The sequence below is a fragment of the Oncorhynchus masou genome, chromosome 3, assembly GCF_036934945.1.
Source record: "Oncorhynchus masou masou isolate Uvic2021 chromosome 3, UVic_Omas_1.1, whole genome shotgun sequence".
Lineage (NCBI taxonomy): Eukaryota > Metazoa > Chordata > Actinopteri > Salmoniformes > Salmonidae > Oncorhynchus > Oncorhynchus masou.
Genome location: NC_088214.1, coordinates 47,408,267 through 47,433,923, shown reverse-complemented (window position 1 = coordinate 47,433,923; position 25,657 = coordinate 47,408,267). Strand labels below are relative to the sequence as shown.

The following is a 25,657-nucleotide window of genomic DNA, read 5'->3' as shown; positions in this document are numbered from 1 at the left end:
CCTAGAGAGGAACCAGGCTATGAGGGGTGGCCAGTCCTCTTTTGGCGCTGCCGGGTGGAGATTATAACAGAACATGGCCAAAATGTTCAAATGTTCATAAATGACCAGTCCAATAATAATAAGGCAGAACAGTTGAAACTGGAGCAGCAGCACGGCCAGGTGGACTGGGGACAGCAAGGAGTCATCATGTCAGGTCGTCCTGAGGCATGGTCCTAGGGCTCAGGTCCTCCAAGAGAGAGAAAGAAAGGGAGAAAAAGAGAATTAGAGAGAGAGCACACTTATTCACACAGGACACCGAATAGGACAGGAGAAGTACTCCAGATATAACAAACTGACACTAGCCCCCCGACACATAAACTACTGCAGCATAAATACTGGAGGCTGAGACAGGAGGGGTCAGGAGACACTGTGGCCCCATCCGAGGACACCCCCTCTACAGCCCCTGTAGAGCCTCTAGTCATGCTCAATATGCCTTAACCAACCATGTTGTTCCACCTCATACATATGCGATGACATCACCTGGTTTAAACGTTTCTAGAGACTATATCTCTCTCTTCATTACTCAATGCCTAGGTTTACCTCCAATGTACTCTCTTCCTACCATACCTTTGTCTGTACATTATGCCTTGAATCTATGCTATCGTGCCCAGAAACCTGCTCCCTTTACACTCTGTTTCTGAACGTGCTACACGGCCAGTTCTTATAACCTTTAGCCGTACCCTTATCCTCCTTCTCCTCTGTTCCTCTGGTGAAAAAAATACACTTCAGCGAACAGGCCTTTCTAATCGACCTGGCTGGTGTATCCTGGAATGACAATGACCTCATCCCGTCAGTAGAGGATGCCTGGTTATTCTTTAAAAGTGCCTTCCTCACCATCTTAAATAGGCATGCTTCATTCAAAACATTTAGAAACAGGAATAGATATAGCCCTTGGTTCACTCCAGACCTGTATGCCCTTGACCAGCACAAAAACATCCTGTGGCGTTCTGCATTAGCATCGAATTGCCCTGATATGCAACTTTTCAGGGAAGTTAGGAACCAATATACCCAGGCAGTTAGGAAAACTAAGGCAAGCTTTTTCAAACAGCAATTTGTATCCTGTAGCACAAACTCAAAAATGTTCTGGGACACTGTAAAGTCCATGGAGAATAAGTAATAATATTTCTCTGTATATAACAATGATGTCGCACTCGCTGCTGGTGATTCTTTGATCCACCTCTACGCAGACGACACCATTCTGTATACCTCTGGCCCTTCGTTGGACACTGTATTAACTAACCTCCAGATGAGCTTCAATGCCAAACAATTGTCCTTCCGTGGCCTCCAACTGCTCTTAAATGCAAGTAAAACTAAATGCATGCTCTTCAACCGATCGCTGCCCTCACCTGCCCGCCTGTCCAGCATCACTACTCTGGATGGTTCTGACTTAGAATATGTGGACAACTACAAATACCTAGGTGTATGGTTAGACTGTAAACTCTCCTTCCAGACTCACATTAAACATCTCCGATCCAAAATTACATCTAGAATTGACTTCCTATTTCGCAACAAAGCATCCTTCACTCATGCTGCCAAACATACCCTCATAAAACTGACCATCTTACCGATCCTCGACTTCGGCGATGTCATTTACAAAATAGCCCCCAACACTCTACTCAACAAATTGGATGCAGTCTATCACAGTGCCATCCGTTTTGTCACCAAAGCCCCATATACTACCCACCACTGCGACCTGTATGCTCTCATTGACTGGCCCTCGCTTCATACTCGTCGCCAAACCCACTGACTCCAGGTCATCTATAAGTCTCTGCTAGGTAAAGCCCCACCTTATCTCAGCTCACTGGTCACCATAGCAGCACCCACCCATAGCACGCGCTCCAGCAGGTATATCTCATTGGTCACCCCTAAAGCCAATTCTTCCTTTGGCCGCCTCTTTTTCCAGTTCCTGCTGCCAATGACTGGAACGAACTGCAAAAATCTCTGAAGATGGAGACTCTTACCTCCCTCACTAGCTTTATGCACCAGCTGTCAGAGCAGCTCACAGATCACTGCACCTGTACATAGCTCATCTGTAAATAGCCCATCCAATCTACCTCATCCCCATACTGTATTTATTTATTTATCTTGCTCCTTTGCAGTGTCTCAACTTGCACATTCATCTTCTGCACATCCTACTATACCAGTGTTTAATTGCTATATTGTAGTTACTTTGCCACCATGGCCTATTTATTACCTTACCTCTCTTATCCTACCTCATTTGCACATGCTGTATATATATTTTTCTACTGTATTATTGATTGTATGTTTGTTTATTCCATGTGTAACTCTGTGTTGTTGTATGTGTCGAACTGCTTTGCTTTATCTTGGCCAGGTTGCAGTTGCAAATGAGAACTTGTTCTCAACTAGCCTACCTGGTTAAATAAAGGTGAAATAAATAAATAAAAGTAACATCTGACAAAAATATCTTAAGACACTGAAGCAGCAAACTTTGTGGAAATTAATATTTGTGTCATTCTCAAAACTTTTGGCCGCGACTTTAATCGAGGCCTAAAATTTCCTGTAGCAGTTTAGCTATGGATAGGGTTGGCCACATTCTGCATATGGTCTCGAGTCCCTCCCTCACACCGGAAATACAACCGTTCCCCCTGCGCTGTCTGTTCTCGAGGTCCTCAACTTTGGAAGTGTCTTAATGATGAAATGCCTATGTATGTTATGTTGTGAATTTGAGCATGAATTGTACCCCTATTTAAGATTACTCTGATGTTTTTCGTACAATGTACCCAATGATGAATGAAAACTTGCTCGGTAGGTCTATGTCCTCAGTATGGTTTTAAAACGTCTTTTTTATAAACTTTTGTAATATTTATGAAATGTATATTGTTATATTTGATAGCACTTATTTGTTTTTCCTTCGCCTCCAACCCCTTTTGATGCGTGGAACGGATGTGGGAGGGGCTAGGTCTACATAAGGGCGCAATTTAAAAAAAAAAACTCACAAAAATCTCTGACGAAGGCTGTGAGGCCGATACCTAAAGCTTATTAAAGATCAGTGATACTATCAAGAGCAGTGTGCGGGTTCCTTTTTCCTTCTACTTTGAAGAATCTCAAACATAAAATATATTTTGATTTGTTTATCACTTTTTCTGGTTACTACATGATTCCATATGTGTGATTTCATAGTTTTGAAATCTTCACTATTATTCTACAACGTACAAATAATAATCCAAATAAAGGAAAACCCTTGAATGAGTAGGTGTGTCCAAACTCTTGGCTGGTACTATATGTAAATGAATAAATGGCCCTAATTTATGAATTTCCCATAACAGGGAATACACATATGCATCTGTTGGTCACAGATAAAATAAAATATCTATTTTTTAAACGTAGTGGCGTGGATTAGAAAGCCAGTCAGTATCTGGTGTGCAGTGCAACACATCTCCTTTGCATAGAGTTGATCAGGCTGTTGATTGTGGCGTGTGGAATGTTATCCCACTGCTCTTCAATGGCTGTGCGAAGTTGCTGAATATTGGTGGGAACTGGAACACGCTGTGGTATACGTCGATCCGGAACATCCCAAATATGATCAATGGATGACATGTCTGGGTATGCAGGCCATGGAAGAACTGGGACTTTTTCACCTTCCAGAATTGTGTACAGATCCTTACGACATTGGGCCATGCATTATCATGCTGAAACATAAGGTGATGGCGGTGGATGGCGGTGGATGAATGGCACTACAATGGGTCTTAGGATCTTGGCACAGTTTCTCTGTGCATTGTGTTCGTGTCCATAGCTTATGCCTGCCAATACGATAACCCCACCGCCACCATGGGGGAACTCTGTTCACAACATTGACATCAGCAAACCGCTCGCCCATACGAAGCCATACACGCTGTCGGCCATCTGTCCAGTACCGTTGAAACTGGGATTAATCTGTGAAGAACACACTTCTCCAGCGTGCCAATGGCCATTGAAGGTGATAATTTGCCCACTGAAGTCGGTTACAATGCCGAACTGCAGTCAGGTCAAGATTCTGGTGAGGACGACGAGTATGCAGATGAGCTTCCCTGACACAGTTACTGACAGTTTGTGCAGAAATGATTTGGTTGTGCACACTCACAGTTTCATCAGCTGTCCGGGTGGCTCTTCTCAGCAGGTGAAGAAGCCTGATGTGGAGGTACTGGACTGGCGTGATTACACGTGGTCTGCGCGTCTTTATTGGACTTACTGCCAAATTCTCGAAAATGCTGTTGGCTTATGGTAGAGAAATTAACATTAAATTATTTGGCAACAGCTCTGGTGGACATTCCTGGAGTCAACATGCCAATTGCTTGCTCCCTCAAAACTTGAGACATCTGTGGCATTGTGTTGTGTGATAAAATTGCACATTTTAGAGTGGCCTTTTATTGTCCCCAGCACAAGGTGCACCTGTATAATGATCATGATGTTTAATAAGATTCTTGATATGCCACACCTGCCAGGTGGATTGATTATCTTGGCAAATGAGAAATGCTCACTCAGAGGGATGTAACAAATTTGTGCACAACATTTGCGAGAAATAAGCTTTATGTGCATATGGAACATTTCTGGGATATTTTATTTCAGCTCACGAAACATGGGACCAACACTTTGCATGTTGCGTTCATACACTGCTCAAAAAATAAAGGGAACACTTAAACAACACAATGTAACTCCAAGTCAATCACACTTCTGTGAAATCAAACTGTCCACTTAGAAAGCAACTTAGAAAGCAACACTGATTGACAATACATATCACATGCTGTTGTGCAAATGGAATAGACAACAGGTGGAAATTATAGGCAATTAGCAAGACACCCCCAATAAAGGAGTGGTTCTGCAGGTGGTGACCACTTCTCAGTTCCTATGCTTCCTGGCTCATGTTTTGGTCACTTTCTAGTGGTAGCATGAGACGGAGTCTACAACCCACAGAAGTGGCTCAGGTAGTGCAGCTCATCCAGGATGGCACATCAATGCAAGCTGTGGCAAGAAGGTTTGCTGTGTCTGTCAGCGTAGTGTCCAGAGCATGGAGGCGCTACCAGGAGACAGGCCAGTACATCAGGAGATGTGGAGAAGGCCGTAGGAGGGCAACAACCCAGCAGCAGGACCGCTACCTCCACCTTTGTGCAAGGAGAAGCAGGAGGAGCACTGCCAGAGCCCTGCAAAATGACCTCCAGTAGGCCACAAATGTGCATGTGTCTGCTCAAACGGTCAGAAACAGACTCCATGAGGGTGGTATGAGGGCCCGATGTCCACAGGTGGGGGTTGTGCTTACAGCCCAACACCGTGCAGGACGTTTGGCATTGCCAGAGAACACCAAGATTGTGAAATTCGCCACTGGCGCCCTATGCTCTTCACAGATGAAAGCAGGTTCACATTGAGCACATGTGACAGACGTGACAGAGTCTGGAGACGCCGTGGAGAACGTTCTGCTGCCAGCAACATCCTCCAGCACGGTGGGTCAGTCATGGTGTGGAGTGGCATTTCTTTGGGGGGCCGCACAGCCCTCCATGTGCTCGCCAGATGTAGCCTGCCTGCCATTAGGTACCGAGATGAGATCCTCAGACCCCTTGTGAGACCATATGCTGGTGCGGTTGGCCCTGGGTTCCTCCTAATGCAAGACAATGCTAGACCTCATGTGGCTGGAGTGTGTCTGCAGTTCCTGCAAGAGGAAGGCATTGATGCTATGGACTGGCCCGCCCGTTCCCCAGACCTGAATCCAATTGAGCACATCTGGGACATCATGTCTCGCTCCATCCACCAACGCCACGTTGCACCACAGACTGTCCAGGAGTTGACGGATGCTTTAGTCCAGGTCTGGGATGAGATCCCTCAGGAGACCATCCGCCACCTCATCAGGAACACGCCCAGGCGTTGTAGGGAGGTCATACAGGCACGTGGAGGCCACACACACTACTGAGCCTCATTTTGACTTGTTTTAAGGACATGACATCAAAGTTGGATCAGCCTGTAGTGTGGTTTTCCACCTTCATTTTGAGTGTGACTCCAAATCCAGACCTCCATGGGTTGATAAATTTGATTTCCATTGATCATTTTTGTGTGATTTTGTTGTCAGCACATTCAACTATGTAAAGAAAAAAGTATTTAATAAGAATATTTAATTCATTCAGATCTAGGATGTGTTATTTTAGTGTGTTATTTTTTTGAGCAGTGTATTTTTTTCAGTATATTGTAAGTAGTTTTCAATACATAGGGAAAATGCATACAACACACACACGCACACACATACCCCTCTTAATTGTCCATGTTTCCTATCCATGTAAATTCCATCAATTCAATTCAAATTCCATGTCAATGTTGTAATTCAGATTTAATTAAATTAAATTCTTACGTTAGTTCAATTTTTTTTTTTATGTGGATTATTCAATATTATCCCTAACAATTCCACAAATTCCAATTCCCATTCAATTCGTTATGGCTATCGGGCTGATCATATGAGTGTTCAGACAGCCCAGCTATACATAACTTCAAGCTGAAACGATTTACAACAAATCTTGAAGTTTATTTTGATACTAAACCCATTATGATATGAATTGAATTGAATTCCAAATATATGTATATATTTTTTTACAATTCCAATAATAATTCCAGTTCAAAACTAGAAGATTGTTGCAAATGGAATTGAATTCCACGTAAAATATGAACTTCATAAGTGAATTCAAGAATTTTGTTTGAATTTAGGGTTGTGAACAAGTGTTGCTCAATTGGTAGAGAACAGTGCTTGCCACGCTAGGGTTGTTGATTCAATTCCCATCGGAGACCAATATGAAAACATATGCACTCACTACTGTATGTCGCTCTGGATAGTGTAAATAAATGATTGGAATTGAAAAAATGATAAATATTACTGTTTTGGGTTCATGGCTGCTGTAGAAAAGGCCCACGGAGTTGGTGGAATAATCCTTTAATGCATTGCCATTTACTCAGGGGCGCTTTAATTAGGTCAGGTGGAAATGTCCGACAGATCTCAACTCCATAAAAGGAGGAAATTGCCATTGCCTGATCTCACTGCTTTCTCTTCCTTAACTCCATCTCATCCAGAAGTTCTGAGTCCATGAATCCACCACAGACTACTCAGTAAATATACCACTTTATGGTTAAAGGAATTCCTGCCTCAGTCTCATCCATTCCTCTGTCACCTGACACGTGACCACCTGTTCACCTTCACTGTCAGTCATCCAACCTGTCCCACACAGATTCTACTAATCTTTCAGCTGCTGTGCATGCCGGTGTGTTGAGGAATGCTGTCGTTCTGAAGTCAGGGCAGCTGTCAAAATGACGACACAGGCCAGAGATTACGTAACCCTGATCCGTGGGCTGCACGTGCTGAGGAAATAGACAAAAATACCTTCACTCCCAGAAATACCCACGCTTTCACAGCTTTACCTTAGACAAACACATACAAGCATTTCTTTGTTAGTCTACACCTGTTTTTTACGAAGCACGTGACAAATAACATTTGATTTGAGGATTCTTAATGGTCCTATATACATAATTTTCTCTGCACACACACATATTTGAAATCACCCATTGAATAGTGTTTACGCAACATTTCTCAACACCTATTTTTGTCAGTCTTTGTGTGTATACACAACATTTCAAATCACCCATTTACATCAACAATTCAAATCAACATGTAAAACTGGATCGGAGTCATAATGAGAAGTTATCTATAGCGAGCTGTTGCTGTCAAGGAATATGACTTGGATGTGTAGTATTATAACACCTGTTACGCTTCGTGTTTCGATCATAAATCTGCTTTGAGATAGGACACACGTGTTGTTTGTTCCCACGACAACTGTGATGTTTGTGGGGTTGTGAAATCTGATATGGCATGCAGTGTGTGTGTGTGTGTGTGTGGACAGAGAGAGGGAGAAACAGAGAGTTTGTTTGATTCTGTGTTACAGGAACTGATCCTATGACAGCAGTTACTTTGAACCCTACAAGCAGCCAGTCAGGTCAGAAGACTAGCAGGGGGTGTGCTTCTGAAGGAAACCTGTCATTGGACCAAAAATACTCGTCATGAGTGTTTCGTCACAGTCAAAGGATTTGCATAAGTCATTTGGATATAAAAATCTATAATAAATTGTTGATGTTCTTAAAGTGCTTTGGATGAAACTATAAATTTTTTCTGTTACCATGTTTGTCTAATATATTTGTTAAAACGTGGTGAAATGTAGCATAAATTGTGGCATAAATACAATACACAATCAGGGTTGGGTAGGTTACGATATAAATGTAATCTATTAACAGTTACTAGTTACCTGTCCAAAATTGTAATCAGTAATGTAACTTTTGAATTACCCAAACTCAGTAAATTGATTACATTCAGTTACTTTTAGATTACTTTCACCTTAAGAGGCATTAGAAGAAGACAAACATTTATATGACCAATAGAATGACATCTATTGTAGGTGCAAATAGCTAAATGAGAGAGCAGCTGTGTGATTCACCTCAATGACCTATGTAGATATCAATAATAAATTAGATTCCCACCCGTAGGCTACACCACTATGAAAAGCCGTTTTAACATATATTAATTGATTGATTTATATTAGTAATTAAATGTTTTACATCAATAATTACATTTTCGTTATCAATCATTCACATTTTTATATCCCAAAATATTTATCGATATTAAAAATTACATGAAAATATGTTATCCACTATGGAAACGGCTTTCTATAGTGGATATTTTGATATTTGATCATTGCATTTTTATATCAATAATTCCCCATAGAATTAAATGGAGAAGCACATTTTTTACATCGATAATTCAATGTACTATATAAAAAAATGAACTGTTGTTATCGCTATGCAGATATCAAAGTGTGGATATCAAATATCAATTCTTCAAATTTTGATATCATGGACTCTTTTTATATCAAATATTAGAATTATTGATATCAATAATTAATTTTTTATATAAAGCAATTCATTATCGATATGAATAATTAACATTAACTAACAACCGGGGCAGCAGGGTAGCCTAGTGGTTAGAGCGTTGGACTAGTAACCAAAAGGTTGCAAGTTCAAATCCCCGAGCTGACAAGGTACAAATCTGTCATTCTGCCCCTGAACAGGCAGTTAACCCACTGTTCCTAGGCCGTCATTGAAAATAAGAATTTGTTCTTAACTGACTTGCCTAGTAAAATACATTTTTTATTTATTTTGCCCCTTTTTCTCCCCAATTTTGAAGTCATGTGTCCTCCGATACACAACCCAACCAAGCCGCACTGCTTCTTAACACAACACGCATCCAACCCGGAAGCCAGCCGCACAGAGGAAACACTGTGCACCTGGCAATCTTGGTTAGCGCGCACTGCGCCCAGCCCACCACGGGAGTCGCTGGTGCACGATGAGACAAGGATACGGACCTCCCGGTCGCAGCCGGTTACGCGAATCCAGAGTCTCCGATGTCACAGCTGGCGCTGCAGTACAGCACCCTTAACCACTGCGCCACCCGCGAGGCCCTATATTTCACATCTTTACATTAAAAAAACATTATTGTTATCAATAATTCCAATATCAAAAGTAGTCCTTGATATCAACATTTGAATAATTGATATAGATAAATACTTATAAATAAATATTTTATCGATTTATCTTTAGCTAATTCAATTTCTATATCATGAATTAGAATTGTTGATATCGATAATGTACTTTTTTATGTCAATAGTTGTCTAATGTCAATAGTTGTCTAATTCTGGATATATTAGCATATATTTATCATTATTAACACTGAAAACCTATCAACTTCAAGTGCCTTGAATGTCAAAGAAGTATCACGTCTTCCTGTCAGTGGGAACAGAACACACCTTGCACAGTCTTCACATTTTGCTGCCTTAAAATTAAATCTAAAAAGAGATTACATTGAATTTCTTCCCTACCGATCTACACAACATACTCCACAACTTCTGGCAACAATTACAGTTGTGAATCATTTTGAATAATTTTCTACCGAAACAAGTCTTAGAGAAATATACAGTCCATTGGGAAAGTACTCAGACCTCTTGACTTTTTACATTTTGTTGCATTATTCTAAAATGTAATAAATAAATGTTTTTCCGCACTCCATAATGACAAAGCGAAAACAGGTTTTTCGTGATCCATCAAACGCACTTGGGTGTGTCATTAAAGTGCTCTCTGACTTGTGGTCAGACTAGCTCAGGCAGAACAAACTTAAACCTTTTTTCAATGCTGATTTGAATGTCATTGGGGAAACAGAAAGGTGTCAATGATTGTTTCGCAAGCATCCTTTCTGAAGTTAACAGTAATCCTAGAAGTAATCTAGTTGTTCAAAAGTATCTGTAATCTGATTACAATATTTTTGCTGGTAACGTTACTGATTACAGTTAGTCACAGAACTCAGCTCCTCAACAATATCCTTAACATGATAAAAAAAGGCCAAAACTACCTAAACAATCATTATCGTGTTTGCGTAACTTTGCAACATAATGTTTACTCCACTACGGCTAAATAAAGACTGTAACTGAACTGTTGTTAGCAGGGGAGAGCTAGCATTTGCGCAACTTCTGAGTAGTTTACACCGGATATGGCGTCAACATTCGACAAAGACAACAATGACATGTGCTTGCTTTCTACTTCTGAAATCCCCCTCCCACATACACACACACTCACAAAAAAACACACACACACTATAGATATCTGATAAACAGATTGTGCCCACCCCAACTTTACAGAGGGGGGCAGTGACACTGACATAGAGGGGCAGCTCCCACCCTGTCACTGGTGTGTTCGTACCCCCCCATCCCCACCCACCCTCCCACCACCCTGCCCCAAACTCTCTGTCCTCTTGATAGTTGCCTGATGGAATGCTGTGTGACCTGTGTTATTTTTAGATGGGCCTGGTTGAAATAGTCAAGCTCAGGCTTCATTGAAGATAAACACTAGCTGGTCTCGCGCTGTGTGGCACGTCAACTGTGTCTTGACTTGACCTGAACGATTTGTAGAGCTTTGCTGTGACAGACAAGTACTTATATCCAGAACGACGTCTTCTTCGGACTACCTTACTATCGCAACAGAACCAAACTAGAGCTCCTAAGATGTCTCCTGAAGACTGTGGGGCAGGAATGAGGTACATGACTATGTCTGTTTGTTTTGACTTCTTTTGAGTGTGTAATAAGAGAAAGTGAGAGACACTGACAGTCTAACAAATGGTTAAAAGGAGTTGTGAATACGGTTACAGCTTTCTGTTCATAGTGCCTTCAGAAAGTATTCACACCACTTTACTTATTCCTCATATTGTTGTGATATTACTACATTCTGAAGGCACTGTATGTCAGTGATTTTAAAAAAGCAGTCTTCTAGATAAGGTGCAACACTCCTCGTGTTAGGTAATTGGTTGTGATTATGTTGGGTGCCATGCCTTAAGTTTTCCCTCAAGTTTAAGCGACAGGATGATGGTATCCATATTGCTAAGAGTCAGAGGTATACAATTCACTCTAGTTTTCTCCGCTCAAAACCCAAAATGGCTAGTCAAATAAACTTCTCACGGGGGATTTCAAATAGAATTAAGCTCTGTAACAGAAAGAATACAGCATGTGTTCACTTGGAACGGTGTCAACATCGTTGCATAAAATGTCACGATATCAGTGATATCAACAGAGCCACATGGGTGCTGTGTGGCTCAGTTGGTAGCGCAAGGCACTTGCAGCGCCAGGGTTGTGGGTTTGATCCCCACGGGGGACACCTATTAAATATGACACTACTCTAAGTCGCTCTGGATAAGAGTGTCTGCTAAAAGGCTGTTCTCTTGTACCCACACATAGACTGGTAAACATATTTACTCCCTCGGAAATATGTGGATGCTCTGGATTCTTTGGTCGCCATCCCTCACATTGTTTGGCTGTTTGTTAGATATCATTTTTAAGGTGTCGTCACTGGACTCATTAGAGGCTCAGCCATGTCGCTCCCCATGTTGTTTTAGAGATCACCAATAGGTTGAAATGACATGTCTGCCTAACAACTGCTTTGGATGCCCCTCCCCTGGTCTCTCGATAGGATTGTTGTCATGGAATGATCCCCGTGGTTTTCCCAGATGAGTTGGGGATAACAGAGCAATGTGTCTGTTAGGTTTGGATGCCGTTAAAGATAGGAAAGGACTCATTTTACAGAAGCCTGAGTGAAGTACAAAAGGTATTTCATATCAGGAGTATGTGTGGCATAATGTCAATTAACTCAGGAAATACTGTTGTTAGACTCAAGATTAAGGTTGCAGTAATCACGTAGAATAATGCAGTATGAGCATAGTCAGGGTTACAATCTTCCAGTCATCATTCACTGGGTTGGATACCAAAGTGTAGGATACCAAAGGCAGACAAAGGTAGATAGATCCAATGTGATTTAGTAGCAGTGGAGAAAAAGATACTGAGATACAAGGACATGACATTAAGGGCTTTTATAGGCTCAGAGAGATCATGCAGGGTTGAGCCAGTGTGATCTGAAGTCTTTTAAATGTTTTGCTCCACGTTGAATGGAGTGCCAGGATTTTCTAGGACTTTCCCCTGAAGGGGTTTACCCATGACGGTCAATACCACTGTCCCACAGAAGTTTCGTTTGGTCTGTCCCTTTTGGTCTACCAAGGAAGATACAATCACTGCGTTACAGTACTTAAGCAGGATACTGTAATACAGTGGGTATTGCCTCGTGAGCGGCGCATTGTATCCTTTGAGTTTACCAATGTTTTGACAATTTTTTCTATGTGTTAACTTGGAACCAGTCTTTCTCCCTTGGGTTTCCCTTAGGAGTGTTTTCCCAAAAGGAATGTACCAGAACGCTTGACAAAGTGTTTACCAGTAGACCACATCCCATACTAGGGCACTGTACTGAAGCAGTTCTAAGGAGCAGGGCAGTTTTACAGGAAATGGTGAAACCTTTATCAGGATTCATTGCCTCACAGACAAGCGTTCCGTCACTCTGTCACATGTGCGCCCGTTACGGTTTCCCTGGAAACCTGTCTCCCTGGGAAGCACGTGCCTGGAATGTGAGAGGGGAATAGCAATCTGACCTTTCTTGACAGAGGTATATGTCAGACATGGCGTACATTTGGTGGGGGGCTGGGGGTGGAGTTCAGGAGATACCCTACCCTGGCCTGTTGCTCTTTTCCTGGTTGATGAGTGAGAGGGGTCTGGAGTAGGGCTGGGCGATATGGCCAAAATATAATATCACTATACCTTTTAAAAATGTTGGCATTTCCTCCACTCATTTGAGGTCATTTCCACACTGCCACGTAGGGCTGCACGGTATGGTCAAACAATCTAGGCCTTATTTTTTACAAAATGTTGCAATTGTGATTTAGAGCAAAACACTTGGGTGAACTGTTGGAATCATGGAAATACTTAGAATATATAATAGTGGGCACTTTGAATACAGTGCTGTTTGCCATGACAATGAAGGAAAATGCCAGGGAGAAGTTATTGTGATAGGGTAGGAACCAAAGTGTTGATAAGTGTTTCCTAGTGGACCCTATATTCTTTATCTTAGCTACTTCATGTAGCTAACATAATGATGCTTTGCGTATTCCTCTTTGATTTAGAAGATACTGTTGCACAGACAACATGCTGATTTAGGTCTACACCATCACTGGTATTATCAGGCTGGATAGCTAGCTAGGTTTGCTCTGACCTAGTACATTTATTAGCTAGCTAGCCAGCTAACCAGCAATTTGCATTAGCGGCTAACACGATTTAGGCCCAACTTGCTAAGAAAAGACAAACTAGCCATTTTTTTCAGATGTAAGAAACACAAACTAATAGTGTCATTACAGACCGCTAGAACATTAGTTGTTTTATATGAAGAAGCAAAGTGAAAACAGCATCATTGTCATCAACATTGAACGCAAGTGTGTCATGGTTGAGGAACATCAAATGTACTCCGTAAGTGACAGGGGGCGGGGCTAGGTCTGTGTGGAAAGCGACATGGAGAGAGCTGCGAGAGATGACTCAAGTAGCGGAGTAAACTATAAAACTATTACACACGGCGTATAACATTTAACAATCCAAACATTCAAATACCGTTATAAAAGGTAATGTAAAAACTCAAACCGGTCCGTGCATCAATACCGGTATATAGTAAAATACGGTATACCACCCAGCCCTAGAATGGAGCTTAAGGGGGAAGCAGGCAAAGGGGTGCATTAAGGTGGATATTTGAAATATCTCTGCAACCAAAACAAATGAGAAAGGGACAGCTGTGTGGGGGTGGAAGGTGGGTTTGGGAGAGAGGGTAACGAGCTGGGAAAGGGCACTGCTCAAATAAACTTCAGCTAATAGATGTCCTCAGCCTGCCAAGGAATCCTGTGTTGCGCTGACTTTGAAAGCCTTTGAAAGCATTTTCCTTGAGAGCTGAGGTCCAGCGATGCCAATTCTCCAACATCTGTCAAACGCTCCCACGACAAACAAAGAGAGATTTATCTGAACGGTATGCTGGGTAATGTAGTTTTATCTATAATCTTTCACCTGCTCTAATGCCTTGGAATTGCCTTGAAGCGAATAAAGTGTGATACAGTTGTCAGGCTTTCCAGGGTCACATGGGGGATTTCATTACGAGCGGCTCGTAGAGCTCGACCTACTTTCCCGTCGTTAGAAAATGTCAGATTAAAGGGGTGGAGATTTGTAAAGAGTTAGGTAGTGTTCAGTAACCGCATCTGTCAACGCGATTAGTGTTTAATGGCACGGTGTTAGGGTTCTTGGGGTCATAGCACTTTAGTACCTATTGCCTATCCACTATCCTACTCCTTGAGCAAGGACCCCTTGAGAGATGGAGAGACCATTCATGAGAGTACACCATGCAAATCCTGGTAAACCCAAACAGATATACAGAAAGTATTCACACCCTTTGACTTTTTCAAAATGTGGTTGTGTTACAAAGTGGGACTAAAAAAGGATTTAATTGTCATTTTTTTGTCAACGATCTACACGAAATACTATAATGTCAAAGTGGAAGAGAAATACACATGCGCCGAATACAACAGGTATAAAACACGTGTAGGTAGACCTTACAGTGAAATTACAGGCCCTTAAACAACAATGCAGTTTTAAGAAAAATAAGAGTTACGTCAAAAAAAATGGATCAGTCAAAAATAATAATTAAAAAGCACAATAGCGAGGCTATATACAGGGGGTACCAGTACAGTGTCAATGTGCGGGCGCACCGGTTCGTTGAGGTAATTGAGGTACTTGTAGGTAGTGTTAAAGTAACTGCATGGATAATATACAGAGAGTAGTAGCAGCATAAACGAGGGGGGGGGGGGGTGCAAATAGTCTGGCTAGACATTTGACTAGCTTTTCAGGTGTCTTATGGCTTGGGGGTAGAAGCTGTTAAGAAGCCTTTTAGACCTAGACTTGGTGCTCCGGTACCGCTTGCCGTGCGGTAGCAGAGAGAACAGTCTATGACTTGGGTGGCTGTTTTTAGGGCCTTCCTCTGACACCGCCTGGTATAGAGGTCCTGGATGGCAGGAAGCTTGGCCCCGGTGATGTATTCGGCCTTACCCACTACCCTCTGTAGTGCCTTGCGGTCAAAGGCTGAGAAGTTGCCATACCAGGCAGTGATGCACCTGTCCAACTTTTTGAGGATCTGAGGACCCATGTCAAATAATTTCAGTCTCCTGAGGGGGAATAGGCTTTGTCGTACCCTTTCACGACTTCTTGACGTCTTGGTGTGTTTGGCTCTCAACCTGCTCCACTACAGCCCCGTCGATGAGAATGGGGGCGTCCTCCTTCTCCTGTAGTCCACAATCATCTCCTTTGTCTTGATCACGTTGAGGGAGAGGTTGTTGTCCTGGTACCACATGGATAGGTCTCTGACCTCCTCCCTATAGGCTGTCTCATTGTTGTTGGTGATCAGGCCTACCACTGTTGTATCGTCTGCAAACTTAATGATGGTGTTGGAGTCATGCCTGGCCATGCAGTCATGAGTGAACAGGGAGTACAGGATGGGACTGAGCACGCACCCCTGAGGGGCCCCCGTGTTGAGGATCAGCGTGGCGGATGTGTTTGTTTCCTACCCTCCTACCCAACTGGATCCAGGACTTCCTGACGGGCCGCCCCAAGGTGGGCGGCCCGTCAGGAAGTCCTGGATCCAGTTGCAGAGGGAGGTGTTTTGTCCCAGGGTCCTTAGCCTATTGATGAGCTTTGAGGGCGCTAAGGTTTTGAACACTGAGCTGTAGTAAATGAACAGCATTCTCACATAGTCAATGAACAGCATTCTTTTATCCAGGTGGGAAAGGGCAGTGTGGAGTGCATCATCTGTGGATCTGTTGGGGCCTTTCAAAGAACTTTATGGCTACAGACGTGAGTGCTACGGGTCGGTAGTCATTTAGGCAGGTTACCTTAATGTTCTTGGACACAGAGACTATGGTGGTCTGCTTAAAACATGTTGGTATTACAGACTCCGACAGGAAGAGGTTGACAAAGTCAGTGAAGACACTTGCCAGTTGGTCAGCGCATACTCGCAGTGCACATCCTGGTAATCCGTTTGTCCCTGTAGCCTTGTTAATGTTAACCTGTTTAAAGGTCTTACTCACATCGGCTACGGAAAGCGTGAGTGTGAACAGCTGAAGCTCTCATGCATGTTTAAGTGTTACTTGCCTTGAAGCGTGCATAGAAGTAGTTTAGCTCATCTGGTGGGCTCGTGTCACTGGGCAGCTCTCGGCTGTGCTTCCCTTTCTAGTCTGTAATGGTTTGCAAGCCCTGCCACATCCGACGAGCGTCAGAGCCAGTGTAGTACAACTCGATCTTAGTCCTGTATTGACGCTTTGCCTGTTTGATGGTTCGTCGGAAGGCATAGCGGGATTTCTTATAAACTTTCAGGTTAGGGTCCCTCTCTAGCCTTTAGCTCAGTGCGGATGCTGCCTGTAATCCATGGCTTCTGATTGGGGTATGTACGTACAGTCACTGTGGGGACGACATCATCAATGCGCTTATTGATGAAGCCAATGACTAATGTGGTTTACTCCTCAATGCCATCGGAGGAATCCCGGAACATATTCCAGTCTGTGCTAGCAAAACAGTCCTGTAGCTTAGCATCTGCTTCATCTGACCACTTTTTTATTGATCTAGTCACTGGTGCTTCCTGCTTTAATTTTTGCTTGTAAGCAGTAATCAGGAGGATATAATTATGGTCAGATTTGCCAAATGGAGGGTGAGATTTGTGAGATTTGTATGCGTCTCTGTATGTGGAGTATAGGTGGTCCAGAGTTCTTTTTCCTCTGGTTGCACATTTAACATGCTGATAGAAATTTGGTAAAACAAATTTAAGTTTCCCTGCATCAAGGTCCCCGCCTACTAGGAGCGCCGCCTCTGGGTGAGCGTTGTATGCTGTAATGTTAAGATTTCCCTTCACTGGAACTAAGGGGCCTAGCCCGAACTATGGAAAACAGCCCCAGACCATTATTCCTCCTCCACCAAACTTTACAGTTGACACTATGCATTGGGGCAGGTAGCGTTCTCCTGGCATCCACCAAACCCAGATTCTTCCTTCGGACCGCAAGATAGTGAAGCGTGATTTATCACTCAGGAGAAAGCGTTTCCACTGCTCTAGAGTCCAATGGTTGCTGTTGTTGATAATTGGTAGACAACCATTTCCAGGTCTTGCCAAGTACAGTGCATTCTGGAAGAATTCCGACCCCTTCCCTTTTTCCACATTTGATAAGTTACAGCCTCATTGTAAAATGTATTAAATACATTTAATGCCTAATCAATCTTCACACAATACTCTGTAATGACAAGGCGAAAACACATTTTTTATTTTTGCAAAAAAAAAAACGAATCAGAAATACGTTATTTCAATAAGTATTCAGTCCTTTTGCTATGAGACTCGAAATTGAGCTCAGATGCATCCTGTTACCATTGATCATCCTTGAGATGTTTCTACAACTTGATTGGAGTCCACCTGTGGTAAATTCAATTGATTTGACATGATTTGGAAAGGCACACACCTGTCTATATAAGGTCCCACAGTTGACAGTTCATGTCCGAGCAAAAACCAAGCCATGAGATTGAAGGAATTGTCGGTAGTGCGCAGAGACAGGATTGCGTCAAGTCACAGATCTGGGGAAGGGTACTAAACTATTTCTGCAGCAGTGTGTTGCCCAAGAACACAGTGGCCTCCACCATTCTTAAGTGGAAGACGTTTGGAACCACCAAAACTCTTCCTAGAGCTGAACGCCCGGCCAAACTGAGCAATCGGGGGAGAAGGGTCTTGGTCAAGGAGGTAACCTGGTCACTCTGAGCTCCGGAGTTCCTCTGTGGAGATGGGAAAACCTTCCAGAAGGACAACCAACTCTGCAGCACACCACCAAGCAGGCCTTTATGGTAAAGTGGCCAGACGGAAGCCACTCCTCAGCCCGCTTGGAGATTGTCAAAAGGCACCTGAAGAACTCAGACCATGAGAAACAAGATTATCTGGTCTGATGAAACCAAGTCAGGTCTATTTAGCCTGAATTCCAAGCGTCACTTCTGGAGGAAACCTGGCACCATCTCTACGGTGAAGCATGGTGTTGGAAGCATCATCCCCTTGGGTTGTTTTTCAGTGGCTGGCACTAGAAGACAAGTCAGGATCAAGGGAAAGGTACAGTGAAATCCTTGATGCTAATGTGCTCAGGACCTCCGGCAGGGGCTATGGTTCACCTTCCAACAAGACAATGACCCTAAGAACACAGCCAAGACAATGCAGGAGTGGCTTCGGGGACAAGTTTCTGAATGTCCCTGAGTGGCCCTGCCAGAGCCCGGACTTGAACATCTCCGGAGAAACCTGAAAATAGCTGTGCAGCAATGCTCCCCATCCAACCTGAAAGCGCTTGAGAGGATCTGCAGAGAAGATTGGGAGAAACTCCCCCAATACAGGTTTGTGAAGCTTGCAGCGTCATACCCAAGAAGATTTGAGGCTGTAATCGCTGCTAAAGGTGCTTCAACAAAGTACTGAGTAATTGATCTGAAAAAGTATATAAATGTAATATTTCAATTTTTTTTACATCTTAATTAGATTTGCAAAAATTTCTAAACCTGTTTTTTGCTTGGTCGTGATGGGGTATTGATGAGAAAAAAAATAACAATTTAATCAATTTTATAATACGGCATTAGTTACAAAATAAAAAGTCAAAGGGGTCTGAATACTTTCCGAATGCACTGTAGATTTAAGTCAAAACTGTTACTCGGCCACTCAGGAACATTCATTGTCTTCTTGGTAAGCAACTCCAGGGGTAGATTTGGCCCTGTGCTTTGGGTTATTGTCCTTGTTTCCCTCTAGGATTTTGCCTGTGCTTAGCTCAGTTTCTTTTTTTTTATCCTTTAAAACTCCCCAGTCCTGAACGATTATCAGCATGCCCATAACATAATGCAGCCACCACTATGCTTGAAAATATGTAGTGGTACTCAGTTATTGTATTTGCTGCAAACATGACACACTATGCAGGACAAAAAGTGAATTGCTTTGACACATTTTTTGCAGTATTACTTTGTTGCAAACAGTATGCATGTTTTGGAATATTTTTATTCTGTACAAGCTTCTTTTCACTCTGTCAATTAGGTTATTCTGGCGTAACTACAATGTAGTTGATCCATCCCCAGTTTATTATGACAGCTAGAGATATACCAATATACAAAAGTATGTGGACACCTTCAAATTAGAGGATTTGGCTATTTCAGCCACACCTGTTGCAGACCGGTGTATAAAATCAAGCACACAGCCATGTAATCTTCACACACAAACACTGGCTTTACTGAAGAGCTCATTGACTTTCGACATGGCACCATCATAGGATGCCACCTTTCCAACAAGTAAGTTCGTAAAACTTTCTGCCCTGCTAGAGCTGCTCCGTTCAACTGTAAGTGCTGTTTTTCTGAAGTGGAATTGTCTAGGAGCAACAACGGCTCAGCCGGGAAGTGAGTTCACAGAACGGGACTGCCGAGTGCTAAAGCACGCAACGCGTAAAAATCCTGTCCTCAGTTGCAAACTGCCTCTGGAAGCAACGTCAGCACAAGAACTGTTTGTCGGGAGCTTCATGAAATGGGTTTCCATGGTGAAGTAGCCGCACAAAAGCCTAAGATCACCAGGTGCAATGCCAAGCGTTGGCTGTAGTGGTGTAGAGCTCGCCCCCATTGGACTCTGGAGCATTGGAAACGCATTCTCTGGAGTGATGAATCACACTACAGCAATCAAATCTAGTTTTATTGGTCACATACACATGGTTAGCAGATGTTAATGCAAGTGTAGCGAAATTCTTCAGCTTCTATGTCCGACAGTGCAGTAATATGTCCTGGAGGACAGGTAGTTTGCCCCCGGTGATGCGTTGTGCAGACCGCACCACCCCCTGGAGAGCCTTGCGGTTGAGGGCGGTGCAGTTGCCGTACCAGGTGGTGATCCAGCCCGACAGGATGACCTCAATTGTGCATCTATAAAAGTTTGAGGGTTTTAGGTGACAAGCCAAATTTATTTAACCTCCTGTGTGGGTGAACCATTTCAGTTTGTCCGTGATGTGTACGCCGAGGAACTTAAAACATTCCACCTTCTCCACTACTGTCCCATGATGTGGATTGGGGGGTGCTCCCTCTGCTGTTTTCTGAAGTCCACAATCATCTCCTTTGTTGATGTTGAGTGCGAGGTTGTTTTCCTGACACCCTACTCTGAGTGCACTCACCTCCTCCCTGTCTCGTCGTTGTTGGTAATCAAGCCCACTACTGTTGTGTCGTCTGCAAACTTGATGATTGAGTTGGAGGCGTGCATGGCCGCGCCGTCAGGGGTGAAAAGGGAGTACAGGAGGGGGCTGAGCACGCACCCTTGTGGCGCCCCAGTGTTGAGGATCAGCGAAGGGGAAATTTTGCGGTATGCAAACTGAAGTGGGTCTAGGGTGGCAGGTAAGGTGGAGGTGATATGATCCTTGACTAGTCTCTCAAAGCACTTCATGATAACAGAAGTGAGTGCTATTGGGTGATCTTCATTTTGTTCAGTTATCTTTGCCTTTTTGGGTACAGGAACAATGGTGGCCATCTTGAAGCATGTGAAGACCACAGACTGGATAGGGAGCAATTGAATATGTCCGTAAACACACCAGCCAGCTATCTGCGCATGCTCTGAGGACGTGGCTAGGGATGCCGTCTGGGTCAGCAGCCTTGCAAGGGTTAACACATTTAAATGTCTTACTCACGTCGGCCACGGAGAAGGAGGGGTGGGCCGGCAGTCCTTGGTAGCAGGCTGCGTCGGTGGCCATGTATTATCCTCAAAGTGGGCAAAGAATGTGTTTTTAGTTTGTCTGGAAGCAAGACGTCGATGTCCGTGACGTGGCTGTTTTTTCTTTTGCAGTCCGTAATTGCCTGTAGACCCTGCCACATACGTCTCGTGTCTGAGCCATTGAATTGCGACTCCACTTTGTCCCAACATTTGATTGACTTGGGAGGGAATAACTATACTGTTTATACTCCAAGTCATCGTTTCAATCGTCATCGTTGAATGCGGTGCTTCGCGTTTTCAGTTTTGCGTGAATACCGCCATCTATTCATGGTTTCTGGTCAGGGTAGGTTTTAATGGTCACAGTGGGTACAACTTCTCCAATCCACTTCCTTTTAAACTCACTCATCTAGTCAGCGTATAATTCAATGTTATTCTCTGAGGCTTCCCGGAACATTTCCCAGTCGGCATGATCAAAACAATCTTGAAGCGTGGATTCCGATTGGTCAGACCAGTGTTGAATGGTTCTAGTCACGGGTACATCCTGTTTGAGCTTCTGCCTGTAGGACCGTAGGAGCAAAATGGAGTCGTAATCGGATTTGCTGAAGGGAGAGTGGGGGAGGGGGTTTTATGCATTGCAGAAGTTAGAGTAGCAGTGTATTTCCTACGCTCATGCTCCAGTCAATGTGCTGAAAGAATTTAGGTAGCCTTGTTCTCAAATTAGCCTTGTTAAAATCCCCAGCTACAATAAATGCAGCCTCAGGATATATGGTTTCCAGTTTACATAGAGTGAAGTTCCTTGAGGGCCGTCGTGGTATCTGCTTGGGGGGATATACTCGACTGTGATGATGATCGAAGAGAATTCTCTTGGGAGATAATGTGCATTTCATTTTAAGGAATTCTAGGTCAGGTGAATAAAATACTTGAGTTTCTGTATGTTGTTATGATTACACCATGAGTCGTTAATCGTGAAGCATACACCCTCGCCCTTCTTCTTACCAGAGGGATGTTCATTTCTGTCGGTGCGACGCATGAAGAAACCCTGTGGCTGTACCGACTCTGACAACATATCCCGAGAGAGCCATGTTTCCGTGAAACAGAATTACAATCTCTGTCTCTCTGGAAGGCTACCCTTGCCCTAATTTCGTCCATCTTGTTGTCCTTAGCGAGTAATATACTTAGAAGTGGGGAGTGGTGTGCACGCCTCCGAAGTCTGTCCAGGAGGCCACTCCATCTACCCCTTCTGCGGCGACGTTGGTTTGGGTTGGCCTCTGGGGTTAGATCCAATATCCTGGGTGGTGGTCTGAACAAAGGATCCGTTTCGGGAAAGTCGTATTCCTGGTCGTAATGTAAGTTGACGTCACTCTTATATCCAATAGTTCTTCCCGGCTGTATGTAATAACACTTAAGATTTTCTGGGCGAACAATGTAAGAAATAATACATAAAAACAACTAAATACATAATTTCCTAAGGACTCGAAGCGAGGCGACCATCTCTGTTGGCGCCATCTCAGTTGGCGCCATCTAATTCACACCATCTGGCATTCTGACAGACAAATCTTGGTTTGGCGGATGCCAGGAGAACACTGCCTGCCCCAATGCATAGTGCCAACTGTAAAGTTTGGTGGAGGAGCAATATTGGTCTGGGACTGTTTTTTATGGTTCGGGTTAGGCCCCTTAGTTCCAGTGAAGGGAAATCTTAACACTACAGGATACATTCACATTCTAGACCAGTTGGTATGTGGGAAGATTTTCAAAAATGTGAAGGAAAAATATTACCCCACAAAAAATATATTTAATTAAATTTGAATAGGCAGAAAAACATTTACTGAGGTCACTGGTGTGAAATCTCTAGTTATTTTATAGGCCTAGTTTTTTACTTTACTTTTGGGGTGTGAGCAATGCTCTGTCTCTGGCCTCTGGATGATCGCCGGCCCGTTGGCTCAATGTTTGATCCTTTGCTCATGCCAAGTGCACGTGATACTTTGCTCCATGCACTAGAGTGCCTGCTGCGGTTATCCTCACAGAAACTATGATGCTGATGAACTGAAGTCTGTACCATTGTCATATAACACTGTGTGCCGTAGGGACGATGACAATGGGCGTTGATATTATTTATCAATTGGTGAAAAAACGAATAATTCCGGCCCATTTTCTCTGCAGTTTGACGAATCGACTGATGTCAGTGGGGAAGCCCAGTTGATTGCGTTTGTGCAATGCAAAGACATTTTGGAAATGAATGAGCATATTCTGTTCTGCAAGAAGCTAACGGGGAGAACTACAGGTGAGGATGTGTTTCACGTTATTGACAGCTTTTTCTCAGAGCACTATCTGGATTAGGTATCCTGTTTTCCTGTGTGCACAGATCATGCTGTATCAATGCCTGGGAGAGTGACATTCTTGGCTAGCAAGAGAATGAGTCCTGAGTTACATGATGTTTTGAAGGACAAAGTGAAAGTGATTCACTTTATCAAGTCCAGGCTTCTGAATCACCGATTGTTTGAAAGGCTCTGTGATGACAGCGGGATTGAACACAAGCAGCTACGGCTTCACACCGATGTCCATTGGCTATCCAGAGGGAAATGCTAGCGGCTTTTTTGAGCTGCGTGCCGAACTAAGTGATTTTCTGTCTGAGCAGTCACACCCCCTTGTGTCTGTGTTTGAGGACATAGACTGGAGATCCTGCCTTGCCAATCTTGCTGATGTGTTAAGCGAACTCTGCAAGGTAGACACACACATCCTAAAAATGTTTGACAAAGTGTGTTGATTCATGAAGAAGTTCAAACTCTGGGAGAGGAAATGTGAAGATGGGGAAGTAAGTTGTTTTCACAAGCTTTACACCTCTTTAACAGGTGATGTTGACAATAGTGCAAATAGTAAGCTCCCATTTACCTAAACTCAACAGTGAGTTCAACTCCAACTTCCCTGACATTGAAACTATGTCTGCCAAACTTGACTGGGTGCGTCAACCACCTTTTTATCAAATTTACAGCAAATCTAGGAATCACGCCGGTTGCAAACGCATGAGGGTGTACATCAGGCAAGTCAAAGTGTTTTAGGAGTACAGAACCCAAAAAAGGTTGGGAACCACTGTTCTAGACGATTCTGTGCTTCCAACTTTGTGGCAACAGTTTGGGGAAGGCTGTTTCCTGTTTCAGCATGACAAGACTCCTGTGTACAAAGTGAGGTCCATACAGAAATGGTTTGTCGAGATCGGTGTGGAAGAACTTGACTAGCCTGCACAGAGCCTTGACCACAACCCCAGCGAACACCTTTGGAACGAATTGGAACGCCTACTGCGAGCCAGGCCTAATCGGCCAACATCAGTGCCTGACCATACTAATGCTCTTGTGGCTGAACGGAAGCATGTCCTAGCAGCAATGTTCCAACATCTAGTGGAAAGCCTTCCCAGAATAGTAGAGTTTGTTAAAGCAGCAAAGAGGAAACCATCTCTATATTAATGCCCATGATTTTGGAATGAGATGTTCGACGAGCAGGTGTCCACATACTTTAATACTTATTGAATGAAGACATTTCTGACTACCCACTTTTAAATTAAGGCGGGAGCCTCAAAGCAGTGTTAAGTGGCAAGGATGATTTATTTAAAAGAAATCCCCTTTTATTTATACACTTAAGTGCATTAAGAACAAATTCTTATTTACAATGACGACCTGTCAATAGAGAATCTGCCTGTTCTGGGGCGCAACCAGATCTTGATGGTGACTGTAAGGAATTTCACACTGCCGGTGTCCAGGACAGCTGCTTTCACAAGACATGCGGCCTCCGCCAACACTTTAAACTTAAATTTTGCCATTGTTATTTAATCTGACAAGCCCCCATCTGACACCCCCCAATTCTAGCTGTCCAACACTGACCCCGTTGAAAGTTGACCCACAGATATAGTCCCTTTGTCACTGTCCTTATGCACCAGCAGTTGGTATCACCAGAGAGTACCTTCAGTGTGTATGCTGACTATGTACAGTGCAGGGTCAGTGGTGCATGCCAATACCAGTGTCATGCCAAAATTGACTGTATCCCACAAGTTAGATAGCATACTAAAATAGCATACTCTGAGTTGTCCTGATGTGGCTATGCCATATGGCTGTGGGCTACACTAGTTCATTTAGCAGACAACATTTACTTATAATTCCGTGGCATTATTTTATAGTATGAAAAATACAATTGAACACAGCTGAATAAAATATAAATATGTTCTCCACAATTTGAGGGAGTGTGCACGTGCTGCTATTATGTGTTGAGCGGTTAACAAAGATATAGGTCCTCCTATATGCTTAATTTAGTTATTCATGCAACTTTAGTTGTTCTACAAACATTGAGCTGTATGTTTTGATTTGTAATACATTGTAAGGCTGCATGATGCGACTCTAATGATGATTTGAAAAAAGTCACTTGAAATACATGAGACCTGCTT

At 43.2% G+C, this 25,657-nt stretch overlaps 1 protein-coding gene across 1 annotated transcript in view; it reads left to right on the top strand.

Moving 5' to 3' along the window:
• Positions 1–25,657, top strand: part of retreg1 (reticulophagy regulator 1) — a 67,625-nt gene that overhangs the window by 29,250 nt on the left and 12,718 nt on the right.